This window comes from Notamacropus eugenii, chromosome 2 (genome assembly GCF_028372415.1).
Source record: "Notamacropus eugenii isolate mMacEug1 chromosome 2, mMacEug1.pri_v2, whole genome shotgun sequence".
Lineage (NCBI taxonomy): Eukaryota > Metazoa > Chordata > Mammalia > Diprotodontia > Macropodidae > Notamacropus > Notamacropus eugenii.
In genome coordinates, this window is record NC_092873.1 from 71870337 (window position 1) to 71892119 (window position 21783).

General features: G+C 35.1%; 1 protein-coding gene across 1 annotated transcript in view; it reads left to right on the forward strand.

Annotated features, from left to right (window-relative positions):
- Window positions 1–21783, forward strand: part of WDR45B (WD repeat domain 45B) — a 91055-nt gene that overhangs the window by 66295 nt on the left and 2977 nt on the right. The gene's annotated exons all lie outside the window — the stretch shown is intronic.

A 21783-nucleotide genomic window follows, 5' to 3' on the forward strand; every position in this document is an offset into this window, starting at 1 on the left:
AATTTCAAAGATCCGTTTCCATTAATAGAAATTGCTTTTTCAGTCTTGGATAAAAGACAAGCCAGTCTCAAGTTTCTCCCTCCGTCCAGCACTTTTAGATATATCTTAACATGTTCTCGCCTGTCTGGTTATGGTTCTTCAGAGATGTACCGCAACTTCATCTACTACTTTCTCATTTATATGTCTCACAGGTAAGAGAAGAACTGTCAGTTTGGAATAGTACATAGTAGCTTCGGGCGTGTTAGATGGAGTGTTAACTGCCTTGAATAGCCTAGGGTCTTTCATTTGGAATGGAATTTAATTTCCTCATCTATAAAATGAAGGTGGTTAGATGAACCAATTGAGAACCAGAGAAGTTGTGACTGGTCCAAGGGTAGCCTGATAAAATAGCAGAGCTTGGTTTCAAAATTGTATGTGTGTTGCAAGTGCCCATGGAGCTAGCTACAAGCTGCTTGACAGATAGAAGACATATAAATAACTATAATAGGAGATAAATGCCAGACAATGTTATGTGAAGTCTCAATGACTAGAGAATCTTTTCCAGCTTCCTTAAGGAGATGATGTTTGAATTGTGTTTTAAAGAATGGGTGGGAAATCTACATATGAAAAGAGTCCAAGGACATTCCAGGCATGGATATGTAAGTTGTATGTCCAGAGAGTGGACAAATTAGTGAGGACCAGTATTAAGGATGTATTGAAGGCAAGGAGAGAATACCGAGGCAGAAAGAGACTGTTGTCCGGGCAGAAATTACTGGCGGCATTGAAATTATTCTGTGCCCTTTTCTCTCCCATATAGCTGAAGAGAATTTTTAAATTCTAAAAATTTAGTAATCATATGTAAAAACAAGCATATAGATCCTCCTGAAATGATTGTGAACTCCTTGAAGAGTAAGGCCTGTCTTTTTCAAATACCTGTCTTTTGGCTTTCTTTGTATTCACAGGTCCTGGCCTGTAGTAGATACTTAATAATGTAAAAATGAATCTTTTTTATGTTAATTTTAATAAGGCATAATCAGTCTTGTTTGCTTCCAGTGACCCTTTCTGAATTCTGTGCATTTCTCTGGAGAAAGTGTGATATAGTGCAGGGGTATTTAACTGGAATAGGAATGGGGCCATTAAACCCTACATAAGAATCTCTCAGGATGCATACCGACTTAGTTTTAAAATATGGTTTATTGTGTTCTTATTCATTTTGCTAAATATTTCCCAATTACATTTTAATCTGCTTGGGACTGGACTTCCAAGTATTGTGGACCTGTATTTTATACCTCTGAAGTAATAGAGAATTGGCTTTGAAGTTAAGGAAACCTTGGTTCAGCTCCTGCCTTTTACACATAATGGCTCTGTGACCCTGAGCAAATCTTCATCTCTTATTGTGCAGGCTACTCACTAAGCTTTAATGTGCAGAGAAAGTGCTGACCTGCATTCGCAGAGGGAGTTTGCTCACCTTAGAAGGTTCCTACGCCAATGAAATGATAGATTATTCCTACCCTTTATTTCTGATATTATTCATAGTTGTAGGTAGTGTTTGTTCCCTGTGGCTAGAGTGCTCTCTCTCTCCATTTCCACCTCTTGGCCTCCTGGCTGGCTTCAAGTTCTAGCTAAAATTCTCTCCTACAGGAAGGCTTTTCTCAGTCTTTCTAAATTCTACTACCTTGCCTCTGTTCGTTGTTTGCTACTCATCCTATACATAGCTTGCTTGTACATGGTGGTTTGCGTGTTGTAACCCCCGTTAGATTGTGAGCTTCTCAAGGGCAGGGACTTTTTTTTTTATATCCCCAGGGCTTATTACAGTTCCTGGCACATGCTGGGCACTGAATAAATGTTCATTGACTCAGTAGTGTGCGTAATGTTCTGATTCTGTGTGACATCATAAGATAGACTAGTTCTAGCATGAAGTCCTTGTGACCCCTTGTCTTCAGTGAGAAGGTAACTTTCAAATCTACTGCTAAAGAAGGAGATAAAATATCCATTTCTGTCAACAGTTATTCAACTGATATAGAAGTATCTGCTTTGGGAACATCTTAAATTCAGGCAAGACTTTTGGACACTGACTTAAGTTTGTTTCATTATAGTCACCTTGAAACCTGTGCTGCTCAAATTGACTATAATTTTAAAGCTACAAGCCAGGTGAGGTGGGTTTGAGGATGGCAATCGATCCTAAACTTTGATGTCCTCATCTTTAAAATGGGCATCATAATATACTACTCATCTCATAAGGATGTTGTGCAGAAAGTATTTTGTAAATCATAAAGAGCTTGTATCAGTGTAAGATGTAAGAAGCCAGAGGACTGACAAATCAGGAAGGGGCAGAAAATGCTTTATGGGGGGTGAATGTTTGGGTGGTGGGGGATTGGAGGGGTTTATGTGAGACTTGAACAAGGGTAGAGTAGGTTCTGCATCCATGCTGTAGTGGGGAAACATACACAAAAGCTTTCTTAGGATCCAAAGATCCTGGACTCCAGTTCCTTGAAGCATAATCAGTATGTTAGTGAAAATAAATAATCATCAACCCCTAGGTACCCCTTCCTTACCAGAAAACATTAGAAGGATGATGAAGCTGGAGACTAAGGCAGCTTCTGTCATTGATAATTTATATTATAGCCACCTGAATTTTGTTTTGTAGCAATGAAGAAAAGATTAGAACTTAAAGTCAATTTGGAGATTTAATAAATAAAATGAACTAGATAAAAGAGTGTAAGATGCAGCTGAGAGGTAGTGCACATACCTGCCTGTTGGACCTGGGCTCAGAAAGTCCTGAATTCAGATGTGACTGTAGGCCTTGACGAGCTGTGACTGGTGTAACTGGGCAAGAGCTTTAATTCTCTCTGCTTCCATTTTCCCATCTGTAAAATGGAGAGGATAATTACACCTACTTCATGATCGCTGTCAGGATAAAATGACAATACTTGTAAAATGCTTTGCTAATGTAGAATGCTACATAAATGCTATTGGTTATCTTTACTAACTTGGACAAGCCACTTTATCTCTCTGAAATGGTTTCCTTATCTGTTAAATGAGAACACTTCCCTTAGTTACATCTCACAAGATTATTATGTGAAGCTCCAGTCAGATGTGTGTAAAATGCCTTGCAAACCTCTATGAATGTCAGCTTTTATTGCTTTTAAAAAATAAGCATACCAGATTTTTTTTTTGTTTAAATGAATAAAATTCTTTTAAAGAAGACCTCTTCAAAGACATATAATTACTCCAATAATGTTCTTGACATTGCTAAAAAACTTATGGAGTGCTTCTGTGGTAGAGACTTTGGGGTACATTATTTTGAATATTCTCAGTAGTAACAAATAATTGTTTTTTAAAGGTATGTTGTTTTCTTGAAACAGTCAATTTGTGTTGCAAGATGAAGCTAGGAAACATTTTGAATCCAAAAAAAAGACACGACTACAGGACTCCCTTTAAGCTCAGAGAAGCTTTGAAGCCAATACCACTTGGATCTTTTAAACTATCCTTTTAAAACTTAAATACACATGAATAGACCAACTTCATTGCTTTTATGTAAAAAAAGTAGAAAACCATTAAGATTTGGAGTTTCTGTGATGACAAATACACTTAGTTTTCCAACACAGATATCCTTTATTCTTAGTACTTTTCCCCATGAGAAGAAAATCTTGGAATCTTGAGTATATTCCTTCTGAGGAGCTGATAGACTCAGAGCAATTATACAAGATAACAAGACTTAAAATTCCCAAGGTTTTCTAAGTTGCATAGACTGCAAAGGGGTTTCCCTTTCCCTGTGAATTGGAAAGATTTGAGATTTTTTTCTTAAATAGTGGCCACATTTGAGTATATGTGCAAAATAATATGGATCCATTACAGATCTGTTTCAATTCTGGGGAAAAGAAAAAAAATCAGATTGCCTTACATGCGCATTACTGAGTATTAAAGTCAGTGCAGTCAGTGGCTTAGGTAGCACATGGATGTCACTGCATGATGCAGAAAAACACAAAGAAAAAGGGACCTCAGTTAAGAAAGTTAACATGGTCATTAAGAATCTGACTGGTGTGCCAATTAAACTTTGCTACATCCCAGGAACTCTGTGAAAATACTTAAGATTCTATTAAATTTTACATGTTTGTTTCCCTGTTTTAAACATTATTTTCTTTCATCATAGTTTCTAAGAAAAATGTTTTTGGAAGGGCTGTGAATGTGTAACTGAGAAATACTTGTTTACAAAATTCTTGAAGCCAGAAGAAGTACAAGGAAAAAGTATCTCAAATGTGATTGGAGGAAGTTAGACTATGGTTTCTGGCTATTTACAGATGTGTTAGTGTGGCCCTATTAAAAGGAACCGATGTCCTTGTGAGAAACGAGCCTATCTAACAAGCCCCTAGCTGTGAGAAAGAAACATGCTCACCTAAAACAAAGAACAATACCTGTTGTGAAATCAGGAAAGCTTTTCTTAATCTTTACATCCATTCCTCCTGAATGAACAGGTAGAGTCTCCAGTAAGGTTATAGGAAGACTGCAGCACATTCAGAAAAATGGAGCTTCTTATACTGTTTTCCGAACTTTGAATCTTCTGCCACACTGCCCCCTGACCATATGACTTTATGTTCTCTCTGAAAGACTTTCCCTCAAACAGCTCATGGAGCTTGCACATTAGTTTCTGACCTCTCACCTGACCATGCTAGGTCACAGGTCACAACCCTTATCACCCAGAGCTATGGAAAACAGAACTTCCTTGTTTCCCATATCTGTTTTGGATATTCGGCCTGTAATTCATGGAGTTGCTTCCATATGGATAGTGGCTATGTTGGCCAAGCATTCCTTAGATGAAGAAAACAGTCCTGGGTTATGGATCTACTTCAGTCAGTTATGCCTTTTTCTATTTAAAAAAAAAGTGGATTATTTATGAACCCTTATAAACAAATCCTAGCTCTATCCCAAAGCTTTATACATATCACTATCACCTCACCTGTAAAATGGGAATAATAAAGATGATGTTTGTGATTCCCTAGGTGCTTTAGTACTTCAGAGTGGTTTTTCTCTCTCCTGCCAAATTAAAAAAAAAAACCAAACTACTTGGTTTAGCACCTCACAGCTGAGTTTCAGAAAACAGAGTCCCAAGGCACATCAGGAAACTCAAGGTATTTATGTAGTGGATTTGCACGAGACCCATATGTTGCATCCAGGTGCATATGCACTTGAATGATAGTTGTCAGGAAAGCAAGAAGTCTTAGAGCAGGAAGGCAAGATCAGCACATTTTCCTGCCCAAGGACAAGGCACTATAGAAAAGATAGCAGGCATTAGAACCAAGGACCGTGCTACTGTGAAAACATTCTGGCCTACCCAGGAGCTTCCTAGTATACTTTCTGCTAAAGCAGGAAATAATCCCATATTATAAGTAGACAGTACATGCACCAAGGTTGAAAAGGGATCAAGAAGTTGTTAGTTAATTACGTATACATCCTGATTATATGCTTTCAATTTAACAGAAAGAAGGTATTACTATACTTCCTACTTTGTCCCTTTTTCCCAAGGGAAAACTGGTTTCTATTGCTTGCACCTCTCTTAGTTTAAGCAACTTAATTTTCCAGATAAAAGAGATTGATATGGCCTATGCTATATATAGGCATGAGTTCCATATCTTTCCCAAGATCATGTGAAACCCTAAAAGTCAGCTAGCTGGCATAATGGATAGAGTGTTAGATGGAGTCAGGAAGACCCAAGTACAAATCCCGCTTCAGTTGAGGGATCCTCATCATTTAACCTCAGCTTCAGTGTCCTCGTCTGTGAATGCATCTCAGCACCACTGGATCAAATTGGATTACATTATATAATAAGGTGCTTTGCAGACCTACAAGTGCTACATAAATGCTAACCATTTTTGTTTTCAACCAGAAGACTTCTCACCTACCTCTTCCTTCCCTAGCTCTATTGTCAGTGTTTCATTACTTAGATGAGCATCAGCATGGAATGTACAACATAACTCCCATAAGGCTACAGCTTTGCTGGCCAGCTCCATTCAAACGTCTTCCATTGTAAGCTCAACAACCAAAAATTGAATGTACCTTTTTGCTAGAAACTTACTTCCTATTTGCGTAGTTTTTCCCAGTCATAGACGCTGGAAAGCGTTGGATTGTCTCTGATAATTCTACCTGCCTCCACGTTCAACAGTGCTATTAGTTCTTTTATAAAATGTGTTTGAAGTCACTTTGATTTTCAGTTCTGAATTATCTCCCTCCAACTTCCCCAGATCTCACTGGGAAGGCAAGACAAACAAAATATATACATATGTATAGTCAAAACAAATTAACACATTAGCCATATTAGAGAAAGAAAAGAAGGGAAAAAAGGGACAAAAAGCAAGAAAAAATGCTTCAGTCAGCACTCTGAGTTGATCAGATATCTATCTGGAGATAGCATGTTTTGATCAGAAATCCTTTGGAACTGTGGTTGCTATTGGTTTTTATAGCTGTATAAAGTAATCTTTAGTAGTTTCATTGGTATGGTATTGTATAAGTAAATAATTTAGGTAGTAGTGTCATTTTTATAATACTGGTTTAGTGTAGAAACGAGCAATATATTTCCATTTATTTTGATCTGTCTTTATTTGTATAAAGAATGTTTTGTAACTTTGCTCATATAGTAGTTTCACTTCTTGGCAGGTAAGGCTCCCAGATATTTTAAAGTGTTCATTATTTTAAATAGAATACCCAAGTCTTCCTGCTGGATATAATTGGTAATATACAGAAATGCTGATGGTTTGTGTTGGTTTATTTTATGTCCTGCAACTTTGCTAAATCCGTCCATTCAATTAGTTTTTGTGATTTTTTAATTAAAGCATCATATCTGCAAAAAGTTATAATTTTCTCTTTGCCTATGTTTATTCTCTTAATTTTTCTTGTCTTATTGCCATAGCAATGGTATTTCTAGTGTATTGAATAATAATGCTGATAGTGGACATCCTTGTTTCAATGCTGATCTTATTGGAAAGCCTTCAAACTTTTCCCAATACTTACCATTTTAAGGCAAACTTTGTTTATTCCGATACTTTTTAGTGTTACTTTTTTTAAAACAAAAATGACTTTTTTATATCTTATCAAAAAGTCTTTTCTACATCTATTGATATGATCAGTTATGTTTGTAGTTTTCCTAATACTGAACCAGTCCTAAATTTCTGGTATAAATCCAGCTTAGTCATAGTGTGTGATCTTTGTGGTGTATTGCTGTGATGTCTTTGCTAACAATTTATTAAAAATATTTACCTCAACGTTAACGAAATTGGTCTATAATTTTCTTTCTCTGTTTTTATTTCTTGATTTAGCTGTGAAGACTATATTTGTGTCACAGAAAGAATTTGGTTGAACCCCTTTGCCTATTTTTTTCAAACAGTTTCTGTAGAATTGGAATTCTTTAAGTATTTGATAAAATTTGCTTGTAAGTCATGTTGTCCTGGATTTATTTTTCCTTTGAGAGTTCATTTATGGATTCTTCAGTTTCTTTATCTAAGTAAGATAGGGTTATTCAAGACTTCTATTTTCTCCTCTGTCAATCTAGTAATTTATATTTTTGTAAGTATTCATGTATTTTATTTAGATTTTCAGTTTTATTGGCATAAAGTTAGGCAAAAGAGCTCCTAATAAGTGTTTCTTATTCTTAATGTTGGTAATATGATTTTCTTTCTTTTTAAAAATCAATTATTTAAAAGCTTATCTACTTTTTTCCTTAAAAAAAAAAACACCTAGATTTTAGTTCAGTGTACTTTTTTTCTTTCAGTTTGGCTAATCTTTCTTTTGGTTTTCAGGGTTTCTAGCTGGGTGTTTGATCTGGGGGTTTTTAATTTGTTGGTTTCCTATGTTTTTTTTTTTAAGTGAGCTGCATGGTCACTTAGGTGATCTACTCTTTGTATTATTGCCATTAGTAGCTTGGATTTCTTCTGAAAACTGCCTGTTCGTATCCTTTGACTCTTAATTAATTGGAACATGATTTTTATTCTTATAAATTTGACTCAGTTCCCTATATATCTTAGAAACAAGACCTTTATCAGAAAAATGTACTCGAAAGCTTGTTCCCCTCTAATTTCCTTCTTCTTTTCTATTTTTAATCGCATTGGCTTTGTTTGGCCAATTTTTTTTTTTAGTTTTATGCTTATTTCAATTTTAATTGTCCATTTTATTTTTTATTATGAACTCTTATCCCTGCAACTCTAGGTAATAGCTTCACTAATTTGCTTATGTCACCCTTTCTGTACCCATTTGGAACTGATCTTGGTATGCAGTATGAGATGTGGTCTTTAATTTCTTCCAGACCATTTTCCAGGTTTTCCCACAATTTTTGTTGAATAGTGAGGTCTTTACCTATTTTTACAAACAGTTTATACAATGTTGGAATTTACTGTTTTTTAACAATGTTTGGTAAAACAAATGAAAGAACATTTGTAAAAATCCCTAACAGTGCCTTGTCACATAATAGGTACTATTCAAATGGATATTCCCTTCCCCAAGCCCCCTATCCCCCTACCCCAATATTTGTTTGTAGATACATCGGGTCTTGGGTTTTGTTTTTCCTCTTAGTGTTCATCTATGGCTTCTTTATTTTCTTTTATTATAGTATTATTTAAATATTCTATTTACCACTCTGGTAATCTTTATAAATAACGTTTTAAAATAAGCATGCATTACTTTAAGTTTGTCAATTTTATTGGCATGTGGTTGGACAAAACAGCTCCTGGTAATTTCTTTTGCTTCTTTATTGGCTGTGAATTCACCCTTTTCTTTTTGGATAATAGTAATTTGCTTTACTAAATTTTATTAACTTTCCCCAAAACCAGCTTCCAATTTTATTTCTTCAATTAAAAAAAAAGCTTTCCATTTTGGCAATCTCATCTATGATTTTCAGGAATGCTATCTTGGTGTTTACTTGACTTTTTAAAATTGTTGGTTTTCTGGGGTTGTTGTTGCTGCTACAGGCTGGATTTGATAATCTGCTTTTTCTATTATTGAATTATTGAAAAGGTTAAGAGATCTAAATTTCCCTTGCAAGCATGACTTTGGCTGCATCCCTAAAATTTTGGTATGTTATCTTTAAGGAAATCATTACTTATATTATGATTTGTTCTTTGATCCACCCATTCTTTAGGATTAAGTTATTGAGTTTCCAACTGACTTTTGGTCTTTTCTTCAAAAGCCCTTTATTGAATGTAATTTTTATTGCATTATGGTGGAGAAAAGATGCATTTAATATTTTTGCTTTTTTGCATTTTCACAATTTTTTGATGCACTAATACATGCTCAGTTTTTGTCATGCGTAGCTAAAAAATAGGTATACCTCTTTCTCTTCCTTTTCAGTATTCTCCAGAGGCCTTTCATACCTAACTTTTCTAAAACTTTATTCCAGACTAGCTTCTTTCTTATTTTAGTCATATCTTTCTAGGTCTGAGAAGGATAAATTAAGGTCCTTCCTCTGCCAATAGTTTTGTTGGGTTTTTCCCTTCCTATAAGTTCTTTAACTTTTAAAAAAGAATATAGATGCTATGGTGTTTTCATATGTATATTTAGTATTGGTATTCATCATATCTTCTTTGCTTATTTCTTTTTAGGTTTATTATTTTTGTTGTTGCTTTGCCTGAGATCATGATTGCTATCCCTGGTTTTTTTGTTTGTTTTACTTCAACTAAAGCATACTAGATTATGCTCCAGCCCCTTGTTTTTAACTCCACATATTTCTTTCTTGCTTCACATGTGTTTCTTGTAAACAACATGTTTTTGAATTTTGGTTCCTAACCCATTCTGCTGTTTTCTTTCATTTTATGCACAAGTTCATCCCCGTTCAAATTCACCATGATGATAGCTAATTTTTTATTTCCTTCTGTCCTATTCTCTTATCCTTTACCTTTTCTTTTTCCTCTTTAAGATTTTGTTTTTGACTTATCCTTCCCTTTATTTACTATTCTCTCAATAATTTTCTCCCTTTTCCTTTCTTGTTGGGCAAAATGTATTTCTTTACCAATCATACCAATGGATATCATATTCTTCTCTCCTTTTAACATTTTAGATGAGTGAGGATCAAGTGGTGCCTGCTTCCCCTCTAAATAGATTTCTATTCTTTTCTCCATTCTTGTCCCTTACCCCTTCTCTGACTTCATTCTTCTTCTAAGATTACCAAAATGTAACAGAATTATTCCCAGGTCTGCTTTCTAATCATATTTGATGACCTCTAATGATGATAAGAATTCCTGGGGGTGACATTATTATTTCCCCATGTAAGCATGCTAACAGTTTAAATCCTGATTGTCCCTTAATATGGCTCACTCCTATTTTTCTAACTCTTGTGTCTGTATGTTAAATTTTCTACTCAGCTCTGTTTCTTTTTTCAAGAATGCTTGGAAGGCTTCTTTCATTAAAGATTCATTTTTCTCTCTAGGATTATTCTACAGGCATATCTCATTTTATTGTGTTTCACTTTATTGTGCTTCACAGATACTGCATTTTTTTACACATTGAAGGTTTGTGGCAACCCTCCATCCAGCAAGTCTATCTGTGTCATCCAAGTCTATCCATTTTTCTAACAGCATGTGATCATAACATCTGTGTCACATTTTGGTAGTTCTTGAAATTCTTTTTCATTATTATTATATCTATTATGGTGATCTGTGGTCAGTGATCTTTGATGTTACTATTTTAATTATTTTGAGGCAACACCAATTGTGCCTCAAACTTAATAAATGTTTTGTCACAGCTGATTAGTTGACAAATGTCTCACTGCTCTACTGACTGGCTCTTCTGGTCTCTTTTCCTCTCTTCGGGGGTCCATATTCCCTGAGATACAATAAGCCAATTAATAACCCTACAATGACTTCTAAGTGTTCAAGTGGAAGGAAGAGTCAGTTGATGTAGCAAACTGCATTGTTGTCTTATTTCATGAAATTGTCACAGCCTCCCCAACCTTAGCAAACACTACTCTACTCTGATAAATCATTAGTCATCAACATTGAGGCAGTAACCTCCACCAGCAAAAAGGTTACAACTCACTGAAGGCTTGGATGTTAGCATTTTTAGCAACAAGGTATTTATAAATTATGTACATTTTTAAAGACAATACTATTGCATACTTGATAGGCTATAGCTTAGGGTAAAAGTTACTTTATACGTACCAGGAATGCAAAAAATTTGTGTGACTCACTTTATTGAGGTGGTCTGAAACTGAACCCACAATTTCTCTGAGGTATGCCTGTACTCAGTTTTGCTGCAAAGTTATTCTTGCTTGTAAACTGATATACTTTGCCTTGGAATATTACATACCTCAAACTCTCTTTTCCTTTATTTTGATGGTTCCCAAATCTGTGACCCTGGCTGTGTTTCCATGGTACTTGAGTTCTTCCTTTCTAGCTGCTTGCAATATTTTTTCTTTGATTTTTGGAGCTCTGGATTTTGGCTATAATATTCTTGGAAGTTTTCTTTGGGAGTTTCTTTTGTGAGGTGACTAGTGGATCCTTTCAATTTATACTTCGCCCTCTGAGTTCTAAAAGAGCTCAGCAGTTTTCTCTCATGACTTCTTGAAATATAATCGCTTCTCGTATTTTGATGTTTTTATTTTTGAAAGTTGACCCTCCTTATGAACTAATTTCCTGTGTAGAATTTTAATCAATGGGTTCAAATACCTATCTATTCTTTCTATGGAAATTGTGAGATCTGCTTTCCAGAAGCCTAGGATGCATGTCAGACTATATTTTCCCTTTGCTGTCACAAATTCTAAGATGCTCCCAAAGTTCCTACACCAGCAGTAATTTCTTCCTTGTCAAGAATCAAATCCAGAATAGAAGTTCTCCTCATTGGTTCCTCTCTTTTTTGAAAAACTAAATCATCATTCAGGCTCTGCTTTGGCCAGAGAATGTCAGCATCTGTCTGGAGAATGGAATTCTCCCATTACTATTCTGTCATTCCTCCATTGTGATCTTTTTCCCCAAACTCATTTATTTTCAATCCATTTTATCAAACCACTGTCCTTGAATGTAAGAATGCACAAGGTTTTTAGAGGTCAAGAAGAATTCTGTTATAGGTAATGCTGTTTCTGATGTTGAAAAAGATTGAAGACAAAAGAAAAAGGCAGAGAGCAGAGGATGAGATGGGTAGATAGCAGAGGAGAGATAGTGGAGGATAGAAGAGCCTGACATGCTAAGGTCCATGGGGTCATGAAAAGTCAGATAACAGCAACAACAAAAATGCTACGTTTAATTTTAGCTAATTTTAAAACTGAGGTTTAAATCAAAAACAATGCCACTTATTTCCATGAAGTTTCAGTTGGAGATAGTTATAGGAGCACTCTGATAATAGCCAACACGTTTGGAAGCAGGAAAGAATAGTGCAAAAAGGTTGAACAGAAGGAAAATACTTGAACCCAGTTTTAATACTGGCTCATTTTCCCCTTTCTCCTATTGTGGGTAGCTTAAGAAGCATTCAGTTGATTAGAAGTACATAGCTTATAAAAGGCAGAAGTGTAGAAGTGTAGAGAAAAGCATCACTTTTCTTAGGTTAGGAGCTAGAAAGTAAATAAAAACTCAGGGCTGCACAGTAAGTTATGCTCATTCTGCATGCTGTGGGATCACCAAATGAAGTAATTTACTACTGTGTACTGTGTCCCTAATCTCCTCCACTGATCCGTCACTCCATTTCTTAGCCAGTAACAGATGATTTTCATGATTACTGCTTTGTAATATAGTTTGAATACAGTTTGGTACTGCCAGGCCACTTTCACATTTTTAAAATTGTTGATTCCCTGAATATTTTTGACCTTCTTTTAGATGACCTATTAATTTTTTGTTGTTGTTATGTAGTTTGATATGGCACTGAATAAGTAAATTACAAATTAATTCGGGTAGAATTGTAATTTTTATTATTGTTGTTGCTGTGTTTGTCCTTTGTTTTCGAAGAAGACCATGACATCAGAGAAATGATGACGTGACTTGCACTTGACTTTGTTTTGAGTGAGGCAGGGCTGTGCAGGTCACCAGCCTCACTTTTTCCTCCTCAGCCATCTGGATCCAATGACCAGATATTCATCAGAATGACTGGAGACAGTCCAGCATGCAATGGGAGACCTTGGCCTGTTTTGGCTAAGGCCTATTCAGGGACTCACTTAGAGTGAGGTAATGCCCATTCAGTGAATAGGCCTCTTTAAGAAGTCAGGGAATGGTCCCTTTAATGAGCAAAAGAAAAAAAAAAATGTCACTAAATCAAGCTGGAAGGGAAAGAGCAACAATTACTATTGATAATCATTCTTTAAGGCAGGAGAGTCCATAAAACAGCCATTAAGTGGAATTTGGGCAGGGTTCTGTTGTTGTCCAGTCTATGGGCTTCAGATTGCACTGGGTTTAAGATTTTGGTTAAGACAAGAATGAAAGAAGGAAGGAAGGAAGGAAGGGGAAAAAATGGCAGGAAGGAAAGGAAGAGGAAAGAAGGAAATGAGGAATAAAAGAAAGGAAGGGTGGGAGGGAGGGAAGGATGAAAGGAAAGAAGGAAAGAAAGAAAGAAGGAAATGAAACAAAAGAAAGAAAAAGGAGCAAAATAAAGAAAAAAAGGGTCTACCCCAAAGCAATTAATAGTTTTCCAGTTGTTTAAACTTGTGTGATAAGTATTTCATAATTGTGTTTGTAAAGTTCTTGAGTTTGTCTAGGCAGGTAGACTCTCAAATATTTTATGTTGTCTATAGTTATTTTATTTTTAATAGTATTTTATTTTTTTTTTACCAATTACATGTCAAGACAATTTTTGGCATTTTTTTTACAACATTTTGCATTCCAAATTTTCCTCCCTCCCTTTCTCCCTTCCCCTCTTCTGGAAATGATAGGCGGCAATTTAATGTAGGTTATACATGTGCTTTTATGTAAAACATAATTCCACATTAGTCAAAGTTGTGAAAGAAGAAACAGATTGTCTATAGTTATCTGAAATGGAATTCCTCTTTTCCTGCTGGAATCACACATACACACACACACACAGATTATATTGGTTTGTATTCAACAACTTTGCTAAAAGTTAATTGTCTCAATTATATTTTTAGTTGATTCTCTACGTATACCATCATGTGATCTGAAATGATGTTTTGTTTCCATATTGCCTATCCTAATTCCTTCAATTTCCTTTTCTTGTCTTATTGTTAAAACTAGCATTTCTAATACAATATTGAGTAACGTGACAATGCTTTACCCTGATCTTCTTGGGAGAGCTTCTTAGCTTATAATATAATGCTTGCTGATGGTTTTAGATACTCCTTATTATATTAAAGAAAGCTCCATTTCTTCCTATGCTTTCTTGTATTTAATAAAAATTGCTTTCTGCATCTGTTGAGATAATCATATGATTTTTGGTTTTGTTTACTGTTATCCCTACAGTTCACCTGGCATTGGTGGCATAAATCCCATCTGGTCATGCTATATGATCTTTGTGACATATTGGTGTAATCTCTAGTTTTTATTTAAATTTTTTGCATCAGTATGCATGAGGGAAATTCTTCCATAGTTTTTCTGATTTTGCTCTTACTGGTTTAGGTATCAGAATCATATTTGTGTCATAAAAAGAATTCCATAGGACTCTTTGTCTATTTTTCCAAATTGTATTGAAATTAATTGTTTTTCAAATGTTTGTTAGAATTCACTTCCATCTGGTCCTGGAGATTTTTTCTTAGGGAGCTCATTTGTGGCTTGGTCAGTTTCTTTTTCCAAGATCCGATCCTATTTCCTCTTCTGTTAACCTAGGCATATTTTTGTAAATGTTCATTGACTTTACTTAGATAAGTTTTATTAATTACTCCTAATAATTATCTTAATTTCATCCTCTTTTCATTTTTGATACTCATACAAATTAAGCAATGGTTTATTTTTGTTTTTTGTTTTTTTCTTAAAACTAGCTCCTAGTTTTTATTAGTCTAGTGAATTTTTTTTTTAACTTTCAATTTTATTAGTTTCTCCTTTTTCAGGATTTCCAGTTTGGCATCATTGAGGATTTTGCCCTATTCATTTACCATTTTTTTTTTTTACTGAAGTATTAGATATAAATTTTAAATTATTTCTTTGATTTTTTTCTTTGACTCCCTTGTTCTTTAGGATTAAATCATTTAGTTTCTGATTAATTTTTAATCTTTGCTTCCAGGGTCCTTTATTGAATGTAATTTTTATTGCATTATGGTCTGAAACATTTAAAGTTTCTGCTTTTCTGCATTTATGTGAGGTTTTTGTGTGCTAGTAACATGGTCAGTTTTTGTGAAGGTGCCATACACAGCTGAGAAAAAAGTATGCTCCTATTCCCCACTCACTTTTCTCTAGAGTCTTATCATATCTAACTTTAAAATTTTTTTATTTATTTCTGTAACTTCTTTTAAATGTTATGGTTAAATTTTTCTAGTTTGTGGAGGGGAAAATTGAGGTCCCCCACAAGTATAATTTTACTATTTCATCCTGTTACTCATTGAACTTTTTCTTGAAGAATTTGGTGCCATTTGGTACATATTTGTTTATTTAGTATTGATATTACTTCATTGTTTATGGTACCTTTTAGCAAAATGTAGTTTCTCTGATGATCTCTTTTAATTAGGCCTATTTTTTCCTTTTGCTTTGTCTGAGATCATGGTGGCAGTCCTTTCCCTTTTTTTTTTCTCCAGCTTATGCATAATAGATTTTGCTTCAGCCCCTTATTTTGCCCCTATGTATGTGTCTCTTTCCGGGTTTTTAATCCATTCTGCTATCTTCTTTAAGGTTGAGTTCATTATCACTCACATCATTACAATATATTTTCTTCCTTTCTATTTTTGGTTTATTCTTCCCACCTCTTCAGACTCAAAAGTCTCTTTTGCCTGTGACCTCTTAATCTGCCCTTCTTCACACAAATAGTCACATCTAAATAACTAGAAAAACATCAATTGCTCATGAGTAGGCTGAGCTAATATAATAAAATTGACAATTCTACCTAAATTAATGTTTACTTATTCAGTAACATACAATCAAACTACCAAAAATTATTTTATGAAGCTAGAAAAAATAACAGTTCACCTAGAAGAACAAAAAGTCCAGAATATCAAGGGAATTAATGAAAAGAAATGCAAGGGAAGGTGGTCTAACTGTACCAAATCTTAAATTGTAGCAGCAATCACTAAAACTACTTGGTACTGGTTAAGAAATAAAATGGTGGATCGGTGGAATAGGTTAGGTACACAAGACACAGTAGTCAATCACTGTAGTATTCTGCTGTTTGATAAATCTAAATCACTATTGATTAGAGAAATGTACATCAAAACAACTCTTAGATACCATATCATACTAGTCAGATTGGCTAACATGACAAAACAGGAAAATTATAAATGCTAGAGAAGATGTGCGAAAATTTGAACACTAATGCATTGTTGGTGGAGTTGTAAACTGATCCAACCATTTTGGAGAGTAATTTGGAACTATGCCCAAAGGGCTATAAAAATATGCATCCTTTTTTACTTAGCAATACCACTTCTGGGCCTGTATCCTAAAGAGATCATACAAATGGGAAAAGGACACACATGCTTAAAAATATTTATAGCAGCTCTTTTTGTGGTGGCCAAGAATTGGAAAGGGAGGAGATGCCCATCCACTGGGGAGTGGCTGAACAAGTTGTGGTATGTGAATGTGACGGAATACTATTGTGCTATAAGAAATGATGAGCAGGTGGACTTCAGAAAAACCTGGAAAGACTTATACGAACTGATGCTGAGTGAGGGGATCACAACGAGGAGAACATTGTACGCAGTTACAGCCACACTGTGCAATGACTGACTGATAGATTTAGCTCTTCTCAGCAATGTAGGGTTCTAAGACAACTTCAAAAGATTCATGATGAAAAATGCTATCCACATCCAGAGAAAGAATTAGGGAATCTGAATGCAGATCAAAGCATACTATTTGCACTCTTTTTTGTTTTGTTTCTTCTTTTTTGCGGTTCATTTCATTGGTTATAATTCTTTACAACATGGCTAATGTGAAAATATGTTTAATATAAATATATGTAGAGCATATACACTCTATATATTGCATACCATCTTGGGGAGGGGGGAGGGAGAAAATTTTAACACTCAAAAGCTTGTGGAACTGAATGTTGTAAACTAAAAATAGATTAAAAAATTTTTTTTTAAATTTGCCCTCCTTTTTCTCATCCTCCTTATCTCCCTACTAGGTAAGACAGACTTCTATACCCAACTGAGTGCAGTGTGTATATGTATTATTTCTTCTTTGAACCAATTGGTTTGAGTATTGTCTGCTATCACCCTCCCATTTCTTTCCCCATTGTAAAAGGTCTTCCTTGTGTGCCTCTTTTATGTGAGATAATTTTCTCCATTCTTCCTTCCCTTACCTACCAGTGTGCATGCCTGTTCTCACACCTTCATTATTTTTTTTGAGATCATCCCAATGTAATTGATGCACACCCATTTCTTCTATGTAGACGCCTTCTAATTTAACCTAAATGATAAAGTTTTTAAGTTACATGTATCATCTTCCTACATAGCAACATAAACAGTTTAACTATATGGTTTCTCTTTCATATTTACCTTTCTGTGCTTCTCTTCAATCTTGTTTGTCATTTTTTTTTTTTATTCAGCTCTGGTCTTTTCATCAGGAATCCTTGAAAGCCCTCTATTTTATTAAATGTCCATTTCCCACCCTCTGTTCACCTGAGTTTTGCTGGGTAGGTGAATCTTGGTTGTAGTGCTAGTTCCTTTGCCTTCCAGAATATCATATTCTAACCTGCTTTAACATGGAAACCACTAAATCTTGTGTAATGGTGACTGTGACTCTACAGTGTCTAAATATATTTTCTCTTTTCCCTGAGAGTTTTGGAATTTGGAATATTTCTAGGAGTTTTTCATTTTAGGATCTTTTTTCAGGAGGTGGTTGGTGGTTCTTAAAATTTTTATTTTACCTTCTGGTCCTAAGCTGTCAAGGGCAGTTTTCCTTGATAATTTCTTACAATATGATATCTAGGTTCTTTTTTTGATTATGGCTTTCAGGTAGTCCAATAATCCTTAAGTTATCTCTCCTTGATCCAGGTTGATGGTTTTTTTGATGAGATATTTCAGATTTTTTTCCAATTTTTTTCATTCTTTTGACTTTATTATTTCTTGATTTGCATAATTCTAATTTTTAAGGGATTATTTTCTTCAGTGAGTTTTTGTACTTTTTTTCTCTTTGGCCAATTTTTTAAGGAGTTTTTTTTTTGGCCATTTGACCAGTTCTATGTTTTTAAGGTGTTATTTTCTCCAGATTTTTAAAGGTGCATCTTTTATTAAACTGTTAATTTTTTTTCTTAATTTTCTTGCTTTACGCTCATTTCTTTTCACAATTTTTTTTTCTACCACTCTAATCTTACTTTAGCTTTTCCAGGAATTCTTGTTTGCCTTCTGTCTGGTTTGCATTTTTTTCTGTTTGTTTGTAGCTATTTTCATTTTTTCCTAATACGTTTTGATCTTCCCTGTCACCATAGTAGCTTTTTTTATGATCAAGTCCTTTTTTAATTGTTGTTTGTTCATATTTCTAGTTTATTTCTTGACTTGATGTTAAAGTTGGGCTCTGTTCTTAGAGTGTAGTTGGGCTCTGTTCTCAGAGTGGAGTTGGGGCACTTTCTTCAGCTTCAGGTTTTTCAGCTGTTATTTTCAGAGTTTCTTTGCAGGGTGTGTAAGTTTTTCAGTGGTTCCAAGGTAATAGGATCCCGAGAAAAGTTTGATTCCAGTTCTCCTGTGTTCACCAGTGCTTGTGCTCTTCTTCACCCAGGAACTGTAATCTAGAAATGTGTATGGTTAATGCAACAGGGTCCTATGCCCAATGCTAGCTTAGGGTCCCCTGTAATCTCTTCCTGACCAGTTGCCCCACCCCCTTAGTGATTCTAGTCTGCAGGCTTTCAAAAGTTTCTTCTGCTGCCACCTCCAAGACTTCTGGTGCTGCTGCATGTGCTAGTCCCAAGTATCACAGACCTCTCCTGCAACCTCCTAAGTTGTTTTGGTCTAGAAAAATGTTTCGTTCTGACCTTTTTTTTTTTGGCTTTGCCAGAATGGTGAATTATTTTAAAGTTTGGAGGGGGATGTTGAGAGAGTTCTCCTTCACCATCTAGCCTCTGCCCCTAGTTGGTGTTATTAGTAAATTGACAAATAGAATACATGTGTTTATAGTCTTAACTTATTGAAAGGAAAATGAAAACTTAGGAGGTTAAAATGTTCAAAGTAACATTACCTTTAAGATCATCTAAGATAATGCTTTTCTTCCCTCTTCATTTTATATATCATGAAAACTGAAGTTATAGGAGATGAAATAACTTGTCCAAGGCCATAGAGAAAATAAGTAGCAGACTAGAATGCTGGTTCAGTTGCCTGTTCTAGTATTCTACATAGCATTCTTCTTAAAAGGAAAAATAAATGTGGTCACTCTATAATGGAAAGATTGCATTTATTTTATTAATTTCAATATTAATTTTACCATTAGTTTTGTTATAGTTGTCTAAGACTACACTCCCATTAAGACAGGGGCTATATCTTATTTAAACTTTTTATCTCTAGTGTTCTCTGCTCACTTTTAGTTTATATGCTGAAAATAATATAGCTTATTTACAGTAGTCCCTCAGGGCAAATGCTAGGTGACTTCTCACCTGCACAAGTGAAAGCTAGTTAAAAAGAATACAAGTAGCATCCCTGAAGGAGAGGAGATAGTTCCAGCACCAATTTGGTTAGTAAGAAAAACACACATCTTCCTCCTTCCCTAAAGCTGCACAGCTTTAAGTCGTTTGAACCTTGTGGTATTTATAGTTCCTATGAATCCTAGGCCATGGCCATTTCGCCATAATTACAGGGATGGTTTTGCTGTTGGTGTTCATTTTTCCGTGAGTAAGTATCCCACTATATGAAAAAAATGAGGGTGTGGGCTACAGAGGAAGATGCCAAGCCCCTCACTTGGTCATGAGAACACAAGGAAGGTGGTAAGCTATTTCCCACTTAGTATGGTTGATTAGGGATCACCAGGGACCCATATTATGGTATACTTTATTGCTATTAACATGAACATCAGCATAGATAGGAGTGCATCATATGACGAAAGCAATAAATAACATTAAGCTTAGGCTAATGTTAAATGAAATTTGTAATCACCAAGACAGTTTAGAACAGTTAGTGGGTACAACAAGTAGCACGGTGAAACCTTTAAGACCAAAGCAATGGTCTGATAAACTATCTAAATCTTGAATTATCACAAGGGTTTCTTTCTTATCTCTATGCTTGGCAACAATCCATATTATTTCATGACTAGTGCATATAAGTCCCTTCCCCTCTTCCAATCTCACTGTCACTGTTGGCCCTCTGAGTAAGCATCTTCCTTCAAATAAAAACATTAGGATTACTACACATAATTTCCCAGGCAGTATTACACATATGTAATGTGTGTGACAGTCCTCAGATAATACAGTCTGAATATTTTTGGCCACAGCAACCTATGAAAACCTAAATTGAAGGGGATAGTGATATGCAACAATAAAAGTATCTACCCTGATAGATCAAAGATCTTTCATTATATTCTATACTTATCTTTCCCAAAGCTTTTTTCTTGACTTAGTTGCTTTCCAGTCTAACTTGCATAACCTTTTGTCACTACATAAGATCACAGACTGTACTATTAAATCAAGAACCTATTAGCAAGGGCAGACAGTTGAGTCTAAAGCCCATGTTGTCTTTTGCCAGCAAAAAAAAGACAAAACACTCCTGGACACAAACATACTTAGAAGACCTGGTATTGAAACACCAAGATCAACATGTCTAGTAGAGCTAAATGTTTGGGAAATGATGTTAGAGGCCAAAAAGCTTCAGTAAAAAACCTTTTCCTTGAATCTGTCAGCATTGAAGGATTCTGTTCCAAAAAATTTAATTCATCACTTTGACAAACATTAGTCTCTGCCCTGCTCCTTTTTCTGCAATCCTGACAAGACAGCCAAGGATAGCTGAACAACCACTGCCTTAGCTTGTGGATCTGAACCACTTTAGGAATACCAATGTTCACTTCTGAAAATATAGAAAAGTCTTTTTCAGCATGAGTTGGCTTGCATAAATTATGCATTATTATGTTCAAATAGAAGTTCTTTGAGCTATCTAGTTAGTATTTCAGTCTGATTTATTGAAATTGTAGCCCTACAAGGATTCAATCTTAGCTATTAGTTAAAAAAAGGTGGACTTGCATTGAGAGAATCAGTAAAAACTGAGTGTTCCTTGATACTAATCTCCATATTTTCCTACCACTTTCTGGATTGAGGTTATTGGCTACTAGTGGGTACAACAATCTACTAAGTTTCCTAGGAGATTTTTTGTTGTTGTCCCACCTCCTCCAACTGCAATACTCAGAAATGAGTACAAAACTCAAGATTGTTTTTCCGTCTCCCACATAAACAGGGTTACCACCTTTAAAACTGCAGTAACAAGCCACATGAGATTAAAACAGAATCCCATCTGCTAGCCCTGGTATCCGATTCCTGACTCCTTAGCCACTAGAATGTATATAATAGGCTATAGGCCAGTATACACTACTGTTCTGTCATGTGACAATCATAATAGCTAACATTAATACAGAGAGAAGCAAATAGGTAACTGTGGTTAAATTGGTTAGCACATTTGCCTTCAAAATTACAGGCTCAGGACTATGTTAAAATGAAATTTATAAATACTGAGGTAGCTCAGAAACTTGCTGGATAACAAAACAATCCTGAGATCCAACACACATAGGGGATAAATTATTTTTGGCAAATTGAAAACTGACTATATGCACATTTGGTAAA